Here is a 19,508-nt window from a genome sequence, read left to right on the forward strand (position 1 = left end):
TTTTTTTAAGAGATAGGGTCTTCCTACGTTGATCAGACTGGTCTTGAACTCCTGGCCTCAAGTGATCCTCCCATTTCGGTCTCCCAATACACTAGGATTACAGGTGTGAGCCACTGCACCCAGCCTAACAAAATATTTTTAAATGAGCTGGGCATGGTGGCTCACACCTGTAGTTCCAGCTACTTGGAGGCTGAGATGGGATGATTACTTGAGCCCAGGAGCTCCAGGATGCCTTAAGCTATAATCATGCCACTGTAATCCAGCATGGGCGACAGAGCCAGACCCTGTCAAAAGAAGGAAGGAAAGAAAGAAAGACAAAGAGGGAGAGAAAGAAGGAAAGAAAGAAGGGAAGGAAGGAAGAAAAAGAAAAAGAGAGGAAGAAAATGGAAGGAAGGAAGAAGGGAAGGAAGAAAGAAAAGAGAGAAAAAGAAGGGGAGGAAGGAAAGAAGGGGGAAAAGAAAGAAAAAGAGAAAAGAAAAGAAAAAATAGTAAGGGTGGTGGGGGAAGAAGGATGAAGAGAGGGTGGTTATGGGTACAAACATATAGTTAGAAGAACTAAGTTCAGATGTTTGCTAGCACACTAGGGTGATGATACTTAGCATCCATGTTATGCATATTTCAAAGTAACTAGAAGAGAGGACTTGAAATGAAGCCAACACAAAAATGATAAACACTTAAGGTGAGGAATATTCCAATTATCCAGACTTGATCATTACACGTTCATTGCATGGAGCAAAGACTCACATGTACCTCACATGTGTAAATTAGCATACATCAATAAAAGGAAAACTAGATAATAAAAAAATTGAATAAAGAATAGAAATTGAAAAGCAAGTATAGGAAGTGGGTGGGAGGATGGTAAGGTGAAGTGAGTTGCTTCAGAGTGCAGGTGCATACCTTTGTCATTGTCCATTGGTTACCACAAAGGACTTGAAATTGTCATTTTTTTTTTCTGGATAAAACAAAGGGAAGGTAGGTATATATTCTGGCATCTCCCCATTTGTTTCTCTTATGCCTGAGGTTTCTCAGTGAGTTTTGTTAAGTTCACTTGCAACACCCATTTGGAAACAGAGTGTCAGCTTTTTCTCTCTCTCCTCTCCAATCTTGCCCAGGCTGGGACTCTGTTCTCCGGGGTGATGGAAGACTGGCCCTTAAGCTGCATCCTTGGTGGCTTTTCCTTCTTCATCTCATTGCCAGTGAGGACACCAAGGAGGAGAAAAAAGAGGAGGAAAAGGAGAAAACCAACCACGATCCACCGTCACTAAATGAGCACGCCAGGTTGCCATGCTGCACAGCTCCAGGCAGTACCACGGCCATGTGGCCAACATGGGTGGATCCCTGAGGAGGTTCCAGTGAACCTGCATGCCCTGGGCAGCCCTGAAGTCAATAATCCTGCAAAAAGTCATTCCTTCCCAACAGAAGTCAGTGGGCTGTCTTCCACAGACACCCACGAAATTTCCCTCCTTTTCCTTCCATGAAGGACTGGTGAAAACGTCATTGTGGATCTGACTGCATCTGGAGACCATCCTTCAGAGGCGCCACAGAGCTCTTTTCTGCCCGGGCATTTACAGTGCGTGAGAACTTGGAGAGGTGAGCTCTCAAGAGAGCTGGGGTTTTGACTTTGCCATGGCTACTCAGGCCAGGATGAAGGCTGATACTTATCATGTGCATCCTTTGACTGACCCTTCAATCCTCACAATAACCCCATGTCACCAGGAGGAAACTGAGGCAAAGTCCACACAACTGGCAAATCGGGTGTGACTCTCTTTTCATCACAGCAGTTTGCTGGGCACAGACCGGGAGCCAGATGCTCAGGTGAGTTCGTTCCAGTGGCTGCTTTCTTGCGGCCCCCAGACCTCCATTCTCTCCCTCTGCCGCTGACCTGTCACTGTTGCCTTCTTGGGACCCTCCCAAAGCCTTGCTGATTTTCTCCCCTCCTGGGCTTTGACCAAGGCTTACCCATGTGGCCACGCTTCAGCAACGTGGGGGAAAAGGATACGAGGTTGGATCCATTTCCCTTAGGAAGGGTCTGAGGCTTCTCATGCTCCATCTAACAATCATGTCTTTCTCAAAATATACAAATTTATGTTCCACAAGAGACTCAACACACAAGTGTACAGGTGATACACAAGGTGGCTTTTTGTCTATGGAGAAAGTGGAATGCAGGGTCCAGCCCCGCAGGGTCTCGCGGGTGTTCTTTTGTGTGTGGAGACAATGATCACAGGAAAGAAAGACGCAAAACACAGACATAAGAGAAGAATTCAGCTGGGCCAGGGGTATCACTACTACCAAGGCGTGGAGTCCGGTAGCAGCCCCCAGTGCCCGGATACTCTGATTTTTATTGAGTACAAAGCAGGGAGCAGGGAAGGTAGGGTGAGGTAATGGTGGTCAGTGACAGGATCAGGTAAATCATGTGTCTTGGAGATAGGGGCCCAGGACTTTCAGGTAGCCGAGGCGAGGAGAAAATCTCATGCATCAGCACTTTTTCATACTTGTCAAGAAAGAACAAAGACATTAAAATTTATGTTACTACTACTGATTCTATCTTTTAAGAAAAGGAGGGACCAGGTGCAGAAGTGGAACATGAGAGTGGACATGGAACGTGACCTCTGAAGCCCAGCTTCACATAGAGACAGTGAAGCCCCCGGTGTCTGTGGCCTCCCTGACAGCATCAGGCCCGCCACAAGAGCGTGGAGAAGCAGAGTTTTCTCCTCACTTCCCCAGGAAGGAGGCATCTCGGCCATTTTGGACATCTCCTTCCCTAGCTGGCTGAAGAGCAGGCGCTTTCACAGCACTGGCGCTGCCGCACAGCCGAGGCGCCCTCCAGCAGCCCTTATGCGGGCGTGACAGAGGGCTTAGGGCATCTTGCCTTAGGATCACTTTGTTCACAATGTCACCTCAGTTCCATGCTTCATAACCCAATAGTCATTAGTAAGATTAAAGGTTATATTGAGTATATATATTTGTGTGATTGCATATGGATAACTGTGTGATTATTCATGATTATATGTAGGAGTAACTATGGCCCTAATTCTTTTCTAGTTCTGTATTCATATGGGAACAGGCTGAGGCTTCAGACCCTTGGCTTAGCACTTGTGGGGTCTTCCACGGGATCTCCCACCCATAGTGGAGGCATTGGAGGAACCGCAGAGAGGGAAGTGAGGGGTGGCAGGTGAGGATGGCGTGACGTTTCTTCCTCTCTCAGCCAAGCTCTGTCACTTCTTGCTCCAAGGGACAGACTGTGCTCCTGTGGGAAGCCCCTGACCTCGCTCCAGTGAGAACGGCAGAGAGAGGAGGCGACCCAGCTGGCCTTCTGCCTACCATGGCTGCCTAGCAGGAGGATGAAATACACTTATTAGCCAAACCTGATGGAGGGCCTGCGTTTCTGCTTTTTTGTCCCTTAGTAGTTTATAAGTGTTCCTTTCTCTTTTGCAGCTTTGAACTACACAGCATTCTTTAAAGAATGTCAAAGTAAAAGCGGATACAAAAGAATATTTCTCACCATCGTGCCATATCAGTTTTTACGTGTAATTTTGTGGCTACGCTTTCCAACCAGAGATTGGTGTTATAATATTCTGAAGTGAAAAGCGTAAAAGAGTTATTGCCATTGAGATGTAAATATGTATAAACACCCTTTTTAGAATCCAGTGATTTCGTCAGGCTTTTGGGAAGGCTTGCTTGTCATTTTATAATTGCAATGAAGCTGAAAAATAGACCTGAAATTATACAAAAATGCACCGAGGAGTGCCCTGCGTCTGTGTTCTCCTAGTTTTTGAAGGCAAATTCTCTATGAATAGGACTTAGAGAGATTCTAATTGATCTTACAATCGAGTTTCCGGTAATTGAACATACCTTTTAGTCTTCTTTAGTTCAAATCATCATTTCGTGTCGTCTTCGCTACAATTACTGGTGCTGGAAAATAAAATGCAATCCACTGTGATTCATGTGTAGAATGCTGGTTAGTTCAGCTCCAAAGAGCAAATAAGATGTTCTATGCACAGCTGTCCCCTGGGCCTGCTCATAATAGGTATTCAGTAAATATTTGTTGAATGATTACATAAGTGAATGAGCCAATGAATACGTGGATGCCGCTATGTGGCATATGTAACTGGATTAATTATCGTGTGTATTTTTTACTGTCTTTCTCCCCTCAATAGGATGACGGCCTCTGGAGGGCAGAGGTTTTCGTATGATTTGTTCACAGGTGTATCCCAGGCACGTAGCAGATGACTAGCACGTGGGATACTCGGCAAATATTTCTTGAACCATTAATGAGTCTGAGGCTGTAGCCACAGATTGCACTTTCTCGTCTCAGCCAGATGGTTCTTAAATGTGTATCTTCAGTCGTAAAGGGAATTGGGAGAAATATTTCAGAAGTGTTAAAGAATGAGAGCAGATTGCTCGCCACTCCTGGTCTCTTTACACAAATGAGTCTGCCCACAAGAGCCCTCACTGGAAATCTGTGACAGGCGACTGCAGACCTCAGCGTTTCTCTTAGGAGTTCCTTCAGACCACCTTTGTCTGCTGTGCAGTTTCTCACCTTTTGTTTTTCGCTTTTTGGTTCCTCACCACACTCATTTCTCATGAAAGCAGGGACTCAAACAGATGCGTATGCCCATGTTCATTGTATGCTATTCACAGTAGCCAAAAGGTAGAAGCAACCCACAGTGGATGAATGGGTAAACACAGTGTGGTACATGTGTACAGTGGAATACTACTCAGACTTTAAACAGGTGGGAAATTCTGACACCTGCTACAACATGGATGGACCTTGAAGATATTATGCTGAGTGAATAGGCCAGTCACAAAAGGGCAAATACAGGCTGGATATGGTGGCTCACACCTGTAATCCCAGCACTTTGGGAGGCCATGGCAGGTGGATCACTAGAGGTCAGGAGTTCTAGACCAGCCTGGCCAACATGGTGAAACCCCGTCTCTACTAAAAATACAAAAATTAGCTGGATGTGGTGGCACATGCCTGTAATCCCATCCACTCGGGAGGCTGAGGCAGGAGAATCACTTGAACCCAGGAGGCAGAGGATGCAGTGAACTGAGATCACAACACTGTGCTCCAGCCTGGGTGACAGAGCAAGAAAGACTCCATCTCAAAAAAAAAAAAAATACTGTGGTTAAAATGGTAACATTTCTGTCATGTATAATTTTATCACAATAATAAATAACCTTTAAAAAAGACCCACTGATGACCACCCATTTCAGCTTTATGGCTTCACCCATGCCTTTGGCTTTGACTTGAGGTCCTATTTCTGAATAAATTTTCAGGTATGAATCTTGGTGAGACTCGGGGACTCAGCTGTGTTCCCTGACTCGGGTTTGATTGGCACCTTCTCATCTTCCATTTGTTCGCCATCTTGAACCTAAAGCAAAGAATCCACTCTTAAATGTTGTCTTGGTTTAAGTCAGGGGCCAGCACAGGAGGGTTCTTTATTACGGTTTTCAGTTAACCATTCAGCTTTTTGCAGGTCCCTCAGAGGAGAAGTTGAAAAGATTAATAGAAGATGAAAGGGCCGGAAACTGTGGATTGTGATTATTATACTATTGAGATGGTGTTGCTGCTAGGAAGGAAATAATACAAGACATATGTATATACACACATACACTTTGAGTCTATATATAAATGAGTAGGTGCTTTGGGAGCTTGCTTACATATTATCCTAGAGCATGGATGTTATGAAGGCAGGGATTTTTTTGTTTTGTTCATTATTTTATTCCCACTGTGCCTGTTATGAAGTAGGTGCCCAATCAACATTTGTTAAGTGGATGGATGAGTACATTTTAAACACACACACACACACACACACACACACACACACACACACACACGCACACACAGAAAGAGAGGGAGAGAGGGAGAGAGAGTGAGAGACTGAGAGACAGATAGAGTCATTGCTACTTTTGGCTTAGTGCCAAAAAGAGTTACACGCAGAGAAACTCAAATCTATTAGAGCGATCAGCTTGTGACAGGCTTTCTTCCTGCCAGACCACAATTGTGTACTGTTGTAAATGACATCTCTTCCCATGCTTTGGAATGTTGTCTTTTTGCCCAGGCTGGAGTGCAATGATGCCATCTCTGCTCACTGCAACCTCCACCTCCCAGGTTCAAGCGATTCTCCTGCCTCAGCCTCCCGAGTAGCTGGGATTACAGGTGCCCGCCACCGCCAACAGCTAGTTTTTGTATTTTTAGTAAAGAAGGAGTTTCATCATGTTGGTCGGGCTAGTCTCGAACTCCTGACCTTAGGTGATCTCACCCATCTTGGCCTCCCAAAGTGCTGGGATTACAGTCGTGAGCCACCACGCCCGGCCAATTATTCTCCCTTTCTACACTGTTTTGCATATTTTCATTTTATGAGCATGTTGGAAGATGAATTTTAAGGGAGTTATTACCTATGTTTGGAGTACATAAAGAAGAAAAACACTGAAATTTTCTTTGTACAGTTTTTAATGCTCCAAAATCTCATGGCAATTAAACAGTTATTATTTAAGCAGGATGTAAAAAGTTATGCAGAGCATGGATGTATTTGAGACACAGGTTGTATAATAATTATTGGTGTTAATAATACCAGTTAGTACATAGAACCCAATATTTGTTAAACATTATGTAATTCGTTTTGTTAGTTTACTTTGGGTGTTTCCTCTAAGGAATATATGTGACCACATTTTTTTTTTTTTTTTTTTTTTTTTTTGAGACAGCGTCTTGCTCTGTCGCCCAGGCTGGAGTCCAATGGTGAAATCGTGGCTCACCACAATCTCCACCTCGCGGGTTCAAGTGATTCTACTGCATCAACCTCCTGAGTAGCTGGGACTACAGGTATGCATCACCACACCTGGCGAATTTTTGTATTTTTAGTAGAGACAGGGTTTCTCCATGTTGATCAGGCTAGTCTCGAACCCCTGACCTCAGGTGATCCGCCTGCCTCGGCCACCCAAAGTTCTGGGATTACAGGCATGAGCCACCGTGCCCTACCTCCATATGATTAATTCTCATAACATTCTTGGAAGCTAAATATTGTTGTTCAGCAGTAACAACATCTCAGGTATTAACTGATTTGCCCTACAGGAAAGGGACTAAACATTCAGGAACGATGAAAAATTGTGTGGTACATGTATTTTCTGTTTCAAATTGCTCTCAAAAATTCATGCCTAGTCCATTTTATCAAGCAAATGTGCAGCATTTTTTCCCTATGATTCTAGATTTTCTTTCTACACAAGATTGAGCTGGAGTATTTTGCCTCTCAGGCAGTGAGTCTCAAGGCAACTTTGTGGTGGGGACACCCATACTGGGTTTTCCACTACATGGGACCTGGGACTTCCTGAATGCCAAGAGAAAAGAGAGAGGCCGGGCGCGGTGGCTCATGCCTGTAATCCCAGCACTTTGGGAGGCCACGATGGGTGGATCACAAGGTCAGGAGATCGAGACCATCCTGGACAACATGGTGAAACTCCATCTCAACTAAAACTACAGAAAGTTAGCCGGGCATGGTAGCACACGCCTGTAGTCTCAGTTGCTCGGGAGGCTGAGGCAGGAGAATTGCTTGAATCCAGGAGGCGGAGATTGCAGTGAGCTCAGACTGTGCCACTGCACTGCAGCCTGGTGACAGGGCAAGACTCTGTCTCAAAAAAAGAAAAAGAAAAGAGAGATATTGAAAGGAAGTGTTCAGTCCTTGAATTCCTATTTAAATTCCATGATACCAAAGGGGTTAGATCATTGCCAAAAGCTTAAGCAACTGAGCCGAATAAAGCTTAATTGGAAATGATATATTGAGAGAACAAGAGTTGGGTCAGCAGGTAGGAGTCAGCGGGATGCACTCCCTCTCTTTAGTTTCCCTGAGGCCTCTTGGAGGATGTCTTTTCCTCTCCTTACTCCACGTGTCCATCACCTGTGTCTGTTCAGGCTTCGTGGCAGCATCAGCAAAGGCAAGACAGCCAGGGGGGGCCGCTGAGAACTGAGGTTCCAAAACAGGCAGAGCAGAAGGGGAGGGCTTGGTTTTTAAACTACTTCAGTTCTTCCTCCTCCTCTCTCCCTCTCTCTGCTGCCTTTCCCGGCTCACTTCATTTTCCCATGCTGCCATTCTTTCTAAGTGCAACCATAAAGACGTTTAAATATAGCCTTAAAAATCCAGTTACCGAAAATCAATTTGTCTATGCAAACTAAGGATGCAGGATAAACAGGATGCTCATTCTGTAACCAACTGAGGACTCTCAGCAGGAAAGGCAGAAATGCTGTGGGGAGACATTGAGGTCCTGCATCCATCCTGTGATCTTCCTTGTCCCGTTCATAAGTGGCGGAACGAGAACAACTTGACCTTGGCCATCAGGGCTGGAGAGGCTGTTGTTGGGCTTAGGAACCCACAGGTAGAGGGTTAATACTGCAGATAGAAAGTGCTTCACACACAGTAACTGTGTCCACGGCCCAGAGAACAGTTATAACAACACACAAGGAGCAGGGCTGTGGCTAATGTGTTGGTATCTGGGGCTAATATTTCTAAAAATGGTGCAATCTAGAGGTAGAAAAACAACTATCTTGTCCAAAAGGAATGATAAAGAGCTGAAGTCACTGTCGAAAGGACAGCAGCCTACCAACCAGCAGACAAAGTAAAACATTTTCTAATCCTGTGTTAGATATACATTTTAAATGATTTAAAAACAAATCTCATGTAACCTCACAACAATCCTCTAATGTAGGCAGGAAACTATTACTACCCTCGTGTGACAAGGAGATCAGCTAAGTGCCTTGCCAAAGTCACCAGGCATTCACATCGATCTGTGGTGCTGCAGTTTCTCACTCACCCTGGGAACCTGCGTGTTTCTGAATCCTTCGAATTGCGGGTCACCCGTGCCTGGGCAGTACCTCTCACTTCTTTCAAGGCTGCAGAGTTCTCCTCTCCTTTCCCATGTTCTCACCAGCCCAGGTCCCTGTGGCCTCACTTTTGGTTACCTGTCCAGAGCCCCCTAGCTAAGGTCTATCTCTTCTTACAGGCTCCTCCATTCCCAAGGCTGTGGAACACAATTTTGACTCTTCCTGATGTCACTGTCATCCCCAGATGTCCCTGCAGTGCTCAGCACACAGTAGGTATTGAATCAACCTTTGGTAATGGAAATCATTCCACACTAAGACTCCACTGCCCTGTCTGCCCCTCCAAGTTTGTCATCTAGCCCCGTTTTCTCTCATCTCACTGAGCCAAGACCGGCAGCCCTCCACCTTCACAGCCAAACTTGCCCTTCATCTGGAAGGTGGCATGCTCTTGAAACTACTTTTGCGAATTTATAACAATAAGAGAAATATGACATAGTTGACTCCATCTTTCTATTTTTTTTTGAGATAGAATCTCACTCTTTGGTCCAGGTTGTCCAGGTTGGAGTGCAGTGGCGTGATCTTGGCTCACTGCAACCTCTACTGCATGGGTTCAAGCAATTCTCCTGCCTCAGCCTCCCGAGTAGCTGGGAGTATAGGTGCCTGCTACTATGCCTGGCTAATTTTTATATTTTCGGTAGAGATGGGGTTTCGCCGTCTTGGCCAGGCTGGTCTTGAACTTCTGACCTTGTGATCCACCCTCCTTGGTTTTCCAAAGCGCTGGGATTAGAGGTGTGAGCCGCCACACCCAGCCCTCCATCTTTTTTTTAACCTCCAAACTGTCCTTGGTCCTCCCTGGGTAGAGGCCAAGTTAACTTTGGTAGATAGTATTCAGTTTATAGTTTAACCTTAAAGCAAGGATGATAATAGCCCTTCCCCCAAACTAAACTGACTTTGTAAAACTAATGAAAGTCTTCAAGGTTAGGAAGATGAGAGGGCCTGAATTCTGAGATGTAGGCATAAATGATAACCAGCCATTGTGTTGAAGGTCACAAGACTTATAACTTTCCCAATTACTCCTGTAGGTAACATTTTTACTATTGTAGAACCTAAAGTTTGTCTTTTGAGGTGTTTTTTGACTCCTGTATTCCTGATAACGGGTTAACTCCACCTAGACCCACCCATTTTCCACAGCCCTATGATTTCACCCCTAACCAATCAACAGTCCCCATTCCATAGCCCCCTGCCCACCAAACTATCTTGGAAAAGTTATAAGCTCCAAGCCTTTGGGGAGGCTGATTTGAGTGATAGATAACTCCAGCTGGTCCAGTGTGAGCTGGTTTCGTGTCAATTCAGTTCCTTTTTTTGAGATGGAGTCTCTCTTTGTTGCCAGGCTGGAGTGCAGTTGTGCGATCTTGGTTCACTAAAACCTCTGCCTCCAGGGTTCAAGTGATTCTCCTGCCTTGGCCCCCTGAATAGCTGGGATTACAGGCACATGTCACCACACCCAGCTAATTTATGTATCTTTAGTAGAGACGGGTTTCATCATGTTGCCCAGGATGGTCTCGATCCCTTGACCTAGTGATCCATCTGCCTTAGCTTCCCAAAGTGTGGGATTACAGGCATGAGCCACTGCACCCGGCCAATTCAACTCTTTCTTTACCACAGTACCATGGTCTCAGTGGATCGATTTTGTCCATGAAGTGGCAGAAGGATCTGTTGGGTGATTATGCTCTCCTCCTCCCTGTGAACCAAAAAGTAAAATTCTAAGGCCCCCAACCAATGGAATGAACCCTTCTCTAGGCCAAGGGGACCCAAAGAAACCTGAAAAACTAGGGCAGGCTGTATGGGAAGTGGGGGTTGGACATGCCTCATTATACTTTCCTCCCTTTAGTGTTTAGGTGCAACTGAACAAACTTAACGTTAAAATGGAGATCTTTTTTCTTTTAATACTTTTAAGTTCTGGGGCACATGTGCAGAATGTGCAGGATTGTTACATAGGTATACACATGCCATGGCAGTTTGCTGTATCTATCCCCCTGTCATATACATTAGGTATTTCTCCTAATGTTATCCCTCCCCAATCTCCCCACCCCCTGCTATCCCTACTTTAGCCTCCCCACCCTACAACAGACCCTGGTGTGTTATGTTCCCCTCCTTGTGTCTGTGTGTTCTTGTTGTTCAACATTCACTTATGAGTGAGAACATGTGGTGTTATTTTTTCTATTCTTGTGTTAGTTTGCTGAGAATGACAGTTTCCAGCTTCATCCATCTCCTTGCAAGGGACATGAATGCATCCTTTTTCATAGCTGCATAGTATTCCATGGTGCTACATTTTCTTTATCCAGTCTATCATTGATGGGCATTTGGGTTGGTTCCAAGTCTTTGCTGTTGTAAACAGTACCACAATGAACATACGTGTGCATGTGTCTTTATAATAGAATGATTTTTATAATCCTTGGGTATATACCCAGTAATGGGATTGCTGGGTCACATGGTATTTCTATTTCTAGATCTGCGAGGAATTGCCACACTGTCTTCCACAATGATTGAACTAGTTTACACTCCCAACAACAACGTAAAAGTGTTCCTATTTCTCCACATCCTCTCCAGCATCTGTTGTCTCCAGATTTTTAAATTATTGCCATTCTAACTGGCATGAGATGATATGTCCATGTGGTTCTAATTTGCATTTCTCTAATGACCAGCGATGATGAGCATTTTTTCATATGTTTGTTGGCCTCATATATGTCTTCTTTTGAAAAGTGTCTTTTCATATCCTTTGCCCACTTTTTGATGGGGTTGTTTATTTCTTGTACATTTAAAACAGAGATCTTAACACTGACAACACAGGCGCTTTGTAGCAATAAGATGCCAGGTTTCAACCTGACTCTAGTATAATATCACATGACAGATAAAAAAGGAAATCAAAATAGTTTACCCCAAAATATGTTTCTTTGACAAAGACCTGGAGCTTCTTTGACAAAGCAACATATTTTGGGGTAAAACATTTTGATTTCCTTTTTGGAAATCATATTTTGGGGTAAAATATTTTGATTTTTCTTATATGTTTCCTATATCTATATATTTATTTATTTTATTTTTTGTCTTTTTGAGACAGAGTATTGCTCTATTACTAGGCTGGACTACAGTGGCACAATCTCGGCTCACTGCAACCCTGCCTCCCAGGTTCAAGTAATTCTCCTGCCTCAGCCTCCTGAATAGCTGGGACTAGAAGTGCGTACCAACTTGCCTGGCTAATTTTTTGTATTTTAGTAGAAATGGGGTTTCACTATGTTGGCCAGGATGGTCTCAATCTCCTGACCTTGTGATCTGCCCAGCTTGGCCTCCCAAAGTGCTGGGGGTGTGAGCCACCGAGCCCCGCCTCTTTGTCATATTTTGAAATGGACTGCAAAGCCATCTTTTGAGGGAGAAAATATTCAGCTGTAAAAAATGTCTATCAACATAACCAGATCTTTCCCTTTCCAGGTCCTCCCAACCCTGAGGAGATTAACTGAGAGTCTAGCACCTTTTAGAAGTCTGAATAGCAAACATTTGCTATCTATTATTTCTAAGGGTGGCCTCCTACATGACTTCATCTACATAATAAGAACCTTGGGCTGGGCACAGTGGCTCACGCCTGCAATCCCAGGACTTTGGGAGGCCAAGGCAGGCGGATCATGAGGTCAGGAGTTCGAGACCAGGCTGACCAACATGGTGAAATTCCGTCTCTACTAAAAATGCAAAAATGAGCAGGGCATGGTGGCAGGCACCTCTAATCCCAGTTCTCAGGAGGCTGAGGCAGGAGAATGGCTTGAACCCGGGAGACAGAGGTTATAGTGAGCTGAGATCAGGTCATTGCACTCCAGCCTGGGGGACAAGAGCGAGACTTTGTCTCAAAAAAAAGAAAAAAAGAAAAAAATGACAAATGGAAACCTTTTTCTCTGGTCCTGACTATGATTTAAAAGCATTTAAATGTTAGTATTGTCTACTTCCTAGATATGATCATCTGAAAGTTGAGGTAATCTGGGGTGGCTTTATTTTATAGTCACGTTTTCATTTTAGTGTATCTGGAATATTTTTGAATGCTGGTAGAGTCACACAGTTCTATACTTAGCTATTTGGCCTATAAATAGAGTATGACCTTAAAAATAATTGCAGTTGGGTGACGAATGTGACAGAAAGGTGAAAGAACTTCTCATCCACCTGAGTCGATATTGCTAGGTTATAGAGGTAACGGCCAAGGAGAAAAGGACAAACTCTCCCTTCCCACATCGTCGTTGGTCACCCCACTTTTCTTTTGGCCAACTTTTACAACCGGGCTCTGGATCATTCCCCTGAAGGCTCCACCAAGCTCCTGTTTCCTGCCTAACCCGCACTGGAGGAACGAAGCGTATTAAGACTTGTTCCTCCTCTACCAAGATTCAGAGTGAAGACTGGGAGGAGAGCTCCAGAGTCAGCCCAGTTCCCAGGGGAAACTCACCACTTTTCCTCCCAATATCAGAAAATCTTAGGGAGCAGGCTTTGGCCATGGCTTCCTCTTCCAGTTCTGACCCTGCCAGGACCACAGTCTCTACCCTGTAATGAGGGGTCTGGTACAGTGGTAGGAACTGAGCCACATACCTCATCAAACAGGTCTCAGAGGATGGCTGAGCGTTTAGGTAGGTCCTGCCCTTGATGGCAGTACCATTGTGCCTCCTCTGGTTTGGAGACTTTGGTGGCCTTTGGATGCTGCACTTTGCCAGGGGGCCTGGGCCTCAGAAGGAAGCTCCATAGCCTCTCAGTGCTCTCCATCACTGTGCCTCGTGTCCATGTCTCAAGTTACGCCAGGGTGAGACTAAATCTATGAATGACAGCAACATTTACCATTTATTGAGTTTCAGCGACAGGCTGGATATCACATTAGTGCTTATCACATGTCTTCTAATTTAATTTTCACTGCAAACCCACAAAGTAGGAATCTTCCTTTCCATTTTACAAATGAGAGGGATAAAAGGGTCAATAAATATAAGTAACTTGCAAGGATAAGGGTATCTAGCTAGCGAGTGAAAGTTGGAATTCAATCCAGGGCCATGTGAAGCTAAGCTCATATTCTCTCTCTCTCTCTTTTTTTTTTTTTTTTTTTGAGACAGAGTCTCTCTCTGTCACCCAGGCTGGAGTGCAGTAGTGTGATCTCGGCTCACTGCAACCTCTGCCTCCTGGGTTCAAGTGATTCTCCTGCCTCAGCCTCCTAAGTCACTGGGACTACCGGTGCACACCACCACACCCAGCCAATTTTTTGTATTTTTAGTAGAGACAAGGTTTCACTGTGATAGCCAGGATGGTCTCAATCTCCTGACCTCATGATCTTCCCACCTTGGCCTCCCAAAGTGCTGGGATTACAGGCACCAGCCACCGCGCCCGGCCAAGCTCATACTCTTAACAAATATTAGGACATATTGACTTTCAACAAGATTTTGGATTTTTTTCCCTTCCCAAACTACCTCCCTCTTTTTTTTTTCTCTCTCTCTCTTTTTAAGACTCAGAAGGTGAAATACCTAGGTCGCGTAAGCACAAGTTTATTTTATTTGTCTCATTTGCATTATGCCCTTGGCTGGAGCAAAGTCTGTGTAATGCTTTTTTACAAAAGTATTTCCAAAGCCCCTGGATCAGTGCTGTATACATAGTTGGCCCACAATAGACAGGGATTGACTAATTAGGGCTAGGACCATGTTTCATAAACAGGGAGAGGAGAGAGCATATGACCTAGCTCACACTTTGTCCCAGAATCTGGTACGCTGGCAAAACCAAGTCCCTGACAGCACATTAGTCGCTATGGACTTGGCAAGGCATGCACCTGCCATCTATGAATAGTAGTTCAATCAACAACTGCCCTTTGTAGGTTGATGGGATGTCTAGCCCTATGTAAACATTTCTTTTTTAGCTCTAGTTCTTAATTCCTGAAGCACTTGGTTTGTCACCAGTTTCTTGAGGAAATAATCTGTCCATGTTCTCCAGTCATGGGATGATGACTCAGGCTGGGGAATCAGGCCGTTCTCTGTGCAGTAGCTGGACTTGCCGGCCCATCCTGCTTGGACCCAAGCCAGCACACCACAGAGAGGTGATCCGTCCACCTCCCGGTGACCCACGCCAGCCCTTCTGCTCCTTCCCCTCTGCTGCTCTTGCTTTTGTGGTTGCCAGAGTAACCATAAAAATATTACTCCACATGCTGTAGGAACAAAATGTCATGCACTTTACTATTGTTTTAATTTAAAAACTAATGTGTGAAAATAACTCCAGCCTGGGAGAAATGCTCTTTCTGGCAGATGATTCCTTTTGGAAGGAGAGGTACAAAATCAGTATGAAGAACTCAGGGGCAGGAACGATACCTAGGTTTAGGATAAGAGCCTAAACTTCTGTGTCCTATGTCAATGGTAAATGTCTCATAAATGCTTGTCCAATGAAAATGAATGAATGAAGGAGTGGAAAATGTGACACAAACTTTGCTGAAAAATTTAGGAACATGTAAATGGTATATATAGACTTTAAAGTAAAACTCTTAATGCCTATTATAAATTATAGTAGAAGTACTATGATAGTCTTCAGGATGGTGAGTGAAGCATGTTGAGTAGCGTGCCCCCAATTTCATATTCTTCCAGAACCTCAGAATGTGACCTTATTTGGATATCAGAGTCTTTGCAGACATAATGAGTTAAGGATCTCACAGTGAAAGCATTCTGGACTTAGGATCGGCCCTAATCCAATGACTGATGTCCTTACAAAAGGAGGAGACTGACAGGCATGGAGGCTTGTTCCTATACCTGCACTTCGGGGAGTCGAGGTGGGATGATTGCTTGAGGCCATGAGTTCAAGAACATCCTGAGCAACGCCCCCAGGACACCCCCACCCCCACCTCTGTATCTACACAAAAAATTTTTTTTTCTTCATTTTTTTTTTAATTGTACTTTAGGTTCTGGGGTACATGTGCAGATCATGCAGGATTGTTGCATAGGTACACACATGGCAATGTGGTTGGCTGCCTCCATCTCCCTGTCACCCACAATTAGCATTTCTCCCCATGTTATCCCTCCCTGACCTCCCCACCTGCCCCGCTGTCCCTCCCTTGGCCCCCCCAACAGACCCCAGTGTGTGATGCTCCCCTTCCTGTGTCCGTGTGTTCTCATTGTTCAACACCCGCCTATGAGTGAGAACATGTGGTGTTTGATTTTCAAAGAGTTTTTTTTAAATTAGCTGAGTGTGGTGGCACACACCTGTATTCCCAGCTATTTGGGAGTCTAAGGCAGGAGGATTGTTTGAACTCAGGAGTTCAAGGCTGCAATGAGCTGTGATTGTACCACTGCACTCCAGCCTGGGTGACAGAGTAATATCCTGTCTAAACCATAACAAAAATAAGTTTCTTAAAATGTAGTGAGTTTATTTGTTCAAACCCTAAAAAACAAAACAAAACAAAACAAAACAAAAACAGATTGTCTTATTATTATTATCCTGGAAGAATTCTTTATATTTTGAATACAAATCTTTTATCGGATATGTATTGTAAATATTTTCTCCTAATCTTTGGCTTGCCTTTTAATTTCTTAATAAAAATTTTAAATTTTGATGAAGTCCGATTTATCAACTTTTTTTTTTTTTTTTTTTTTTTTTTTTTTTTTTTTTTTTTTTTTTTTTTTCCTATCTGATAGGACAAAAATTTTGTATCATATCTTAGATACAAACCAAAGTGATGAACATTTCTTCTGAAATTTTCTTCTAGAAGTTTTATTGTTTTAGTTTTTACATTTAGGTTTATGATCCATTTTGAGTGAAGTTTTGCATATGCACATGGAATGGGGTATGACAGAGTTCCTTATCCAGTTGTTATAGCGCTGATTGTTGAAGGGATGATTCTCTCCCTCATTGAATTACCTGTCACCTTGATCAAAAGTCACTGGAGCTGGGTGCAGTAGTGCACATCTGTAGTCCCAGCAATTTGAAGCTGCAGTTGGGAGGATTGCTTGAGTCCAAGAGTTCGAGGTCACCCTGGGCAACATTGTGAGACCTCGTCTCTTTAAAAAAAAATTTATTTTTTTTTGAGATGGAGTTTCATTCTTGTTGCCCAGGCTGGAGTGCAATGGTGTGGTCTTGGCTCACTGCAACCTCTGCCTCCCGGGTTCAAGTGATTCTCCTCCCTCAGCCTCCTGAGTAGCTGGGATTACATGCACCCGCCACCATGCCCAGCTAATTTTTTTGTATTTTTAGTAGAGATGGGGTTTCACCATGTTGGCTAGGCTGGTCTTGAACTCCTGACCTCAGGTGATCCAGCTGCCTCAGCCTCCCAAAGGTCTGGGATTACAGGCGTGAGGCACCACACCTAGCCAATTATGAATCAGTTGATCACATATATATGGGTCTATGTCTGTACTGTCTATTCTGTTCTATTGGTTTATCTTTACTACATTAAGAGCACACCATTTTGATTACTGTAGTGGTAAAGTGAGTCTTGAAATAGGTAGTGTAAATCTCTTTCTTTCCTTTCCTTTCCTTTCCTTTCCTTTCCTTTCCTTTCCTTTCCCTTCCCTCCCCTCCCCTCCCCTCCCCTCCCCTTCCCTTCCCTTTTTTTTCTTTCTTTTCCTTCCCTCTCTTCCCTTCCTTCCCTTGCTCCCTCCTGTCCTTCCTTCCNCTTCCTTCCTTCCCTCCCTCCCTCCCTCCCTCCCTCCCTCCCTCCTTCCTTCCTTCCTTCCTTCCTTCCTTCCTTCCTTCCTTCCTTCCTTCCTTCCTTTCTCAGAGTCTCACTCTGTCACCCAGGCTGGAGTGCAGTGGCATGATCATGGCTCACTATAGGCTCAACCTCCTAGGCTCCAGCAATCCTCTCACCTCCTGAGTAACTGGGACTGCAGGCATGGGCCTGAATAATTTTTGATTTTTTATAAAGACGACGTCGCACTATGTTGCCTAGGTTTATTTTCTTTTTAAAAAAAGTTGGTTTGAGCTGGGTGCAGTGCTTCATCACTGTAATCCCAGCACTTTGGGAGGCTGAGGTGGGAGGATCACCTGAGGTCAGGAGTTTGAGACCAGCCCTGGCCAACATGGCGAAACCCCATCTCTACTAAAAATACAAAAATTAGCTGGGCATGGTGGCTTGCATCTGTAATCTCAGCTACTTGGGAGGCTGAGACAGGAGAATTACTTGAACCCAGGAAATGGAGGTTGCAGTGAGCTGAGATCATACCACTGCACTCTAGCCTGGGCAACAGACCAAGACTCTGTCTCAAAAAAAAAAAAAGAAAAAGTTGTTTTGGCTGTTTTAGGTGCTTTGTATTTCTATATACATTTTAGAATTGGTTTGTAAAATTCTAAAATGTTTGCTAAAATCAGGATTGCTTTGAATCTATACATCGTACTGGGGAAAACTGACAACAATATTGACTCTTCTGATCTAGGAATACAGTATATCTTTCCATTTTGGGAGGTCGTCTTTAAGTTTTTTTTTAGAACGGTATGTAGCTTTCAATGTACAGTTCTTGCATTTTTAAATTATATCTATTTTCAAGTATCTTAATTTTCAGTAACATTGGAGATTTGATTTCTAAAATTTCATTTTCCAATTCTTTCCTGTGCCTGTATAGAAGCACTGTTGACTTTTATACATTAACCTGAAATATCGTCTCGTTGCTGAACTCACTTTTTACTTCTAGTAGCTTTTTAGTAGCTCTTTGGATTTTTTTGCATAGACAGTTAGTGCTATCTGTGAATAAAAACAGTATCACTTCTTTCTTTCCAATGTGATGGCTTTTTATTTCTTTTTCTTGTCTTTTTGTACTAGCCAGGACTTAGAGTACAATTTTGCAGATGAAGGAAACCAAAATATTATACCCCAAAATATACTGGTCTAACATATTTCAAGATGGCTATTCAGCATGGCTGAAAAGCTGTCTTTCGTGGGGGAGATTTGCATCTGTAGAGAAAGTCTGCATTGATGCCACTAGGCTTCCTCTGAAGCTCTCCTTTGTCTGATCTAGCAAAGACTGAGACACTAACACCTTTAAAGGTCTAAAAGAAACATTTACCACCTATTCTCTCCGAGGACTGCTACTTGTGTGATTTCATCTACAGAACAAAATGACCTTTGCTAGCCACACCTCCTCTTCTCTCCCTCCCAAACCTGTCTTACCACCATAATCTGATTTACTACCATAAACTGTGTTTGGCCATGCTCTGAGCCAATACATGCTTTGGCCATTCTTTCTGTAACCTCAAGATGGTATATAAGCTTCTGTACCTTACTGGGGGGTTGTATTAATCACGCTGTAGTTCTCCTCCATGCACCTTAATAAATTTGTATGCCATTTCTCCTAATAATCCTCCTTTGGCAATTGATTTTTCAGCAAATCTTCCAAGGTGAAAAGGGAAAATTTCTCCTCACCTCTATACACAGAACTGGTGAAAACAGACATCTTTGCCCTTTTTCCTAATCTAGGGGAAGGCAATCTTCACCAAAAAGTGTGATGTTAACTCAAAGTTTCTCATAGGTGGCCTTTATCAGGTTGAGGAAACTTCCTTCAGTCTTTAGCTTGTGTGAGTTTTTATCAGGAATGGACTTTGGATTTTGTCAGATTTTTTATTTTTTTTTCTGAGACTATTGCGATGATCACATGGTTTTAATTTTTCAGTGTGCTAATATGGCAAAATACATGGATGGATTTTAAAATATGAAGTCAGC

The sequence above is a fragment of the Cebus imitator genome, unplaced genomic scaffold (genome assembly GCF_001604975.1).
Source record: "Cebus imitator isolate Cc_AM_T3 unplaced genomic scaffold, Cebus_imitator-1.0 Scaffold42, whole genome shotgun sequence".
Lineage (NCBI taxonomy): Eukaryota > Metazoa > Chordata > Mammalia > Primates > Cebidae > Cebus > Cebus imitator.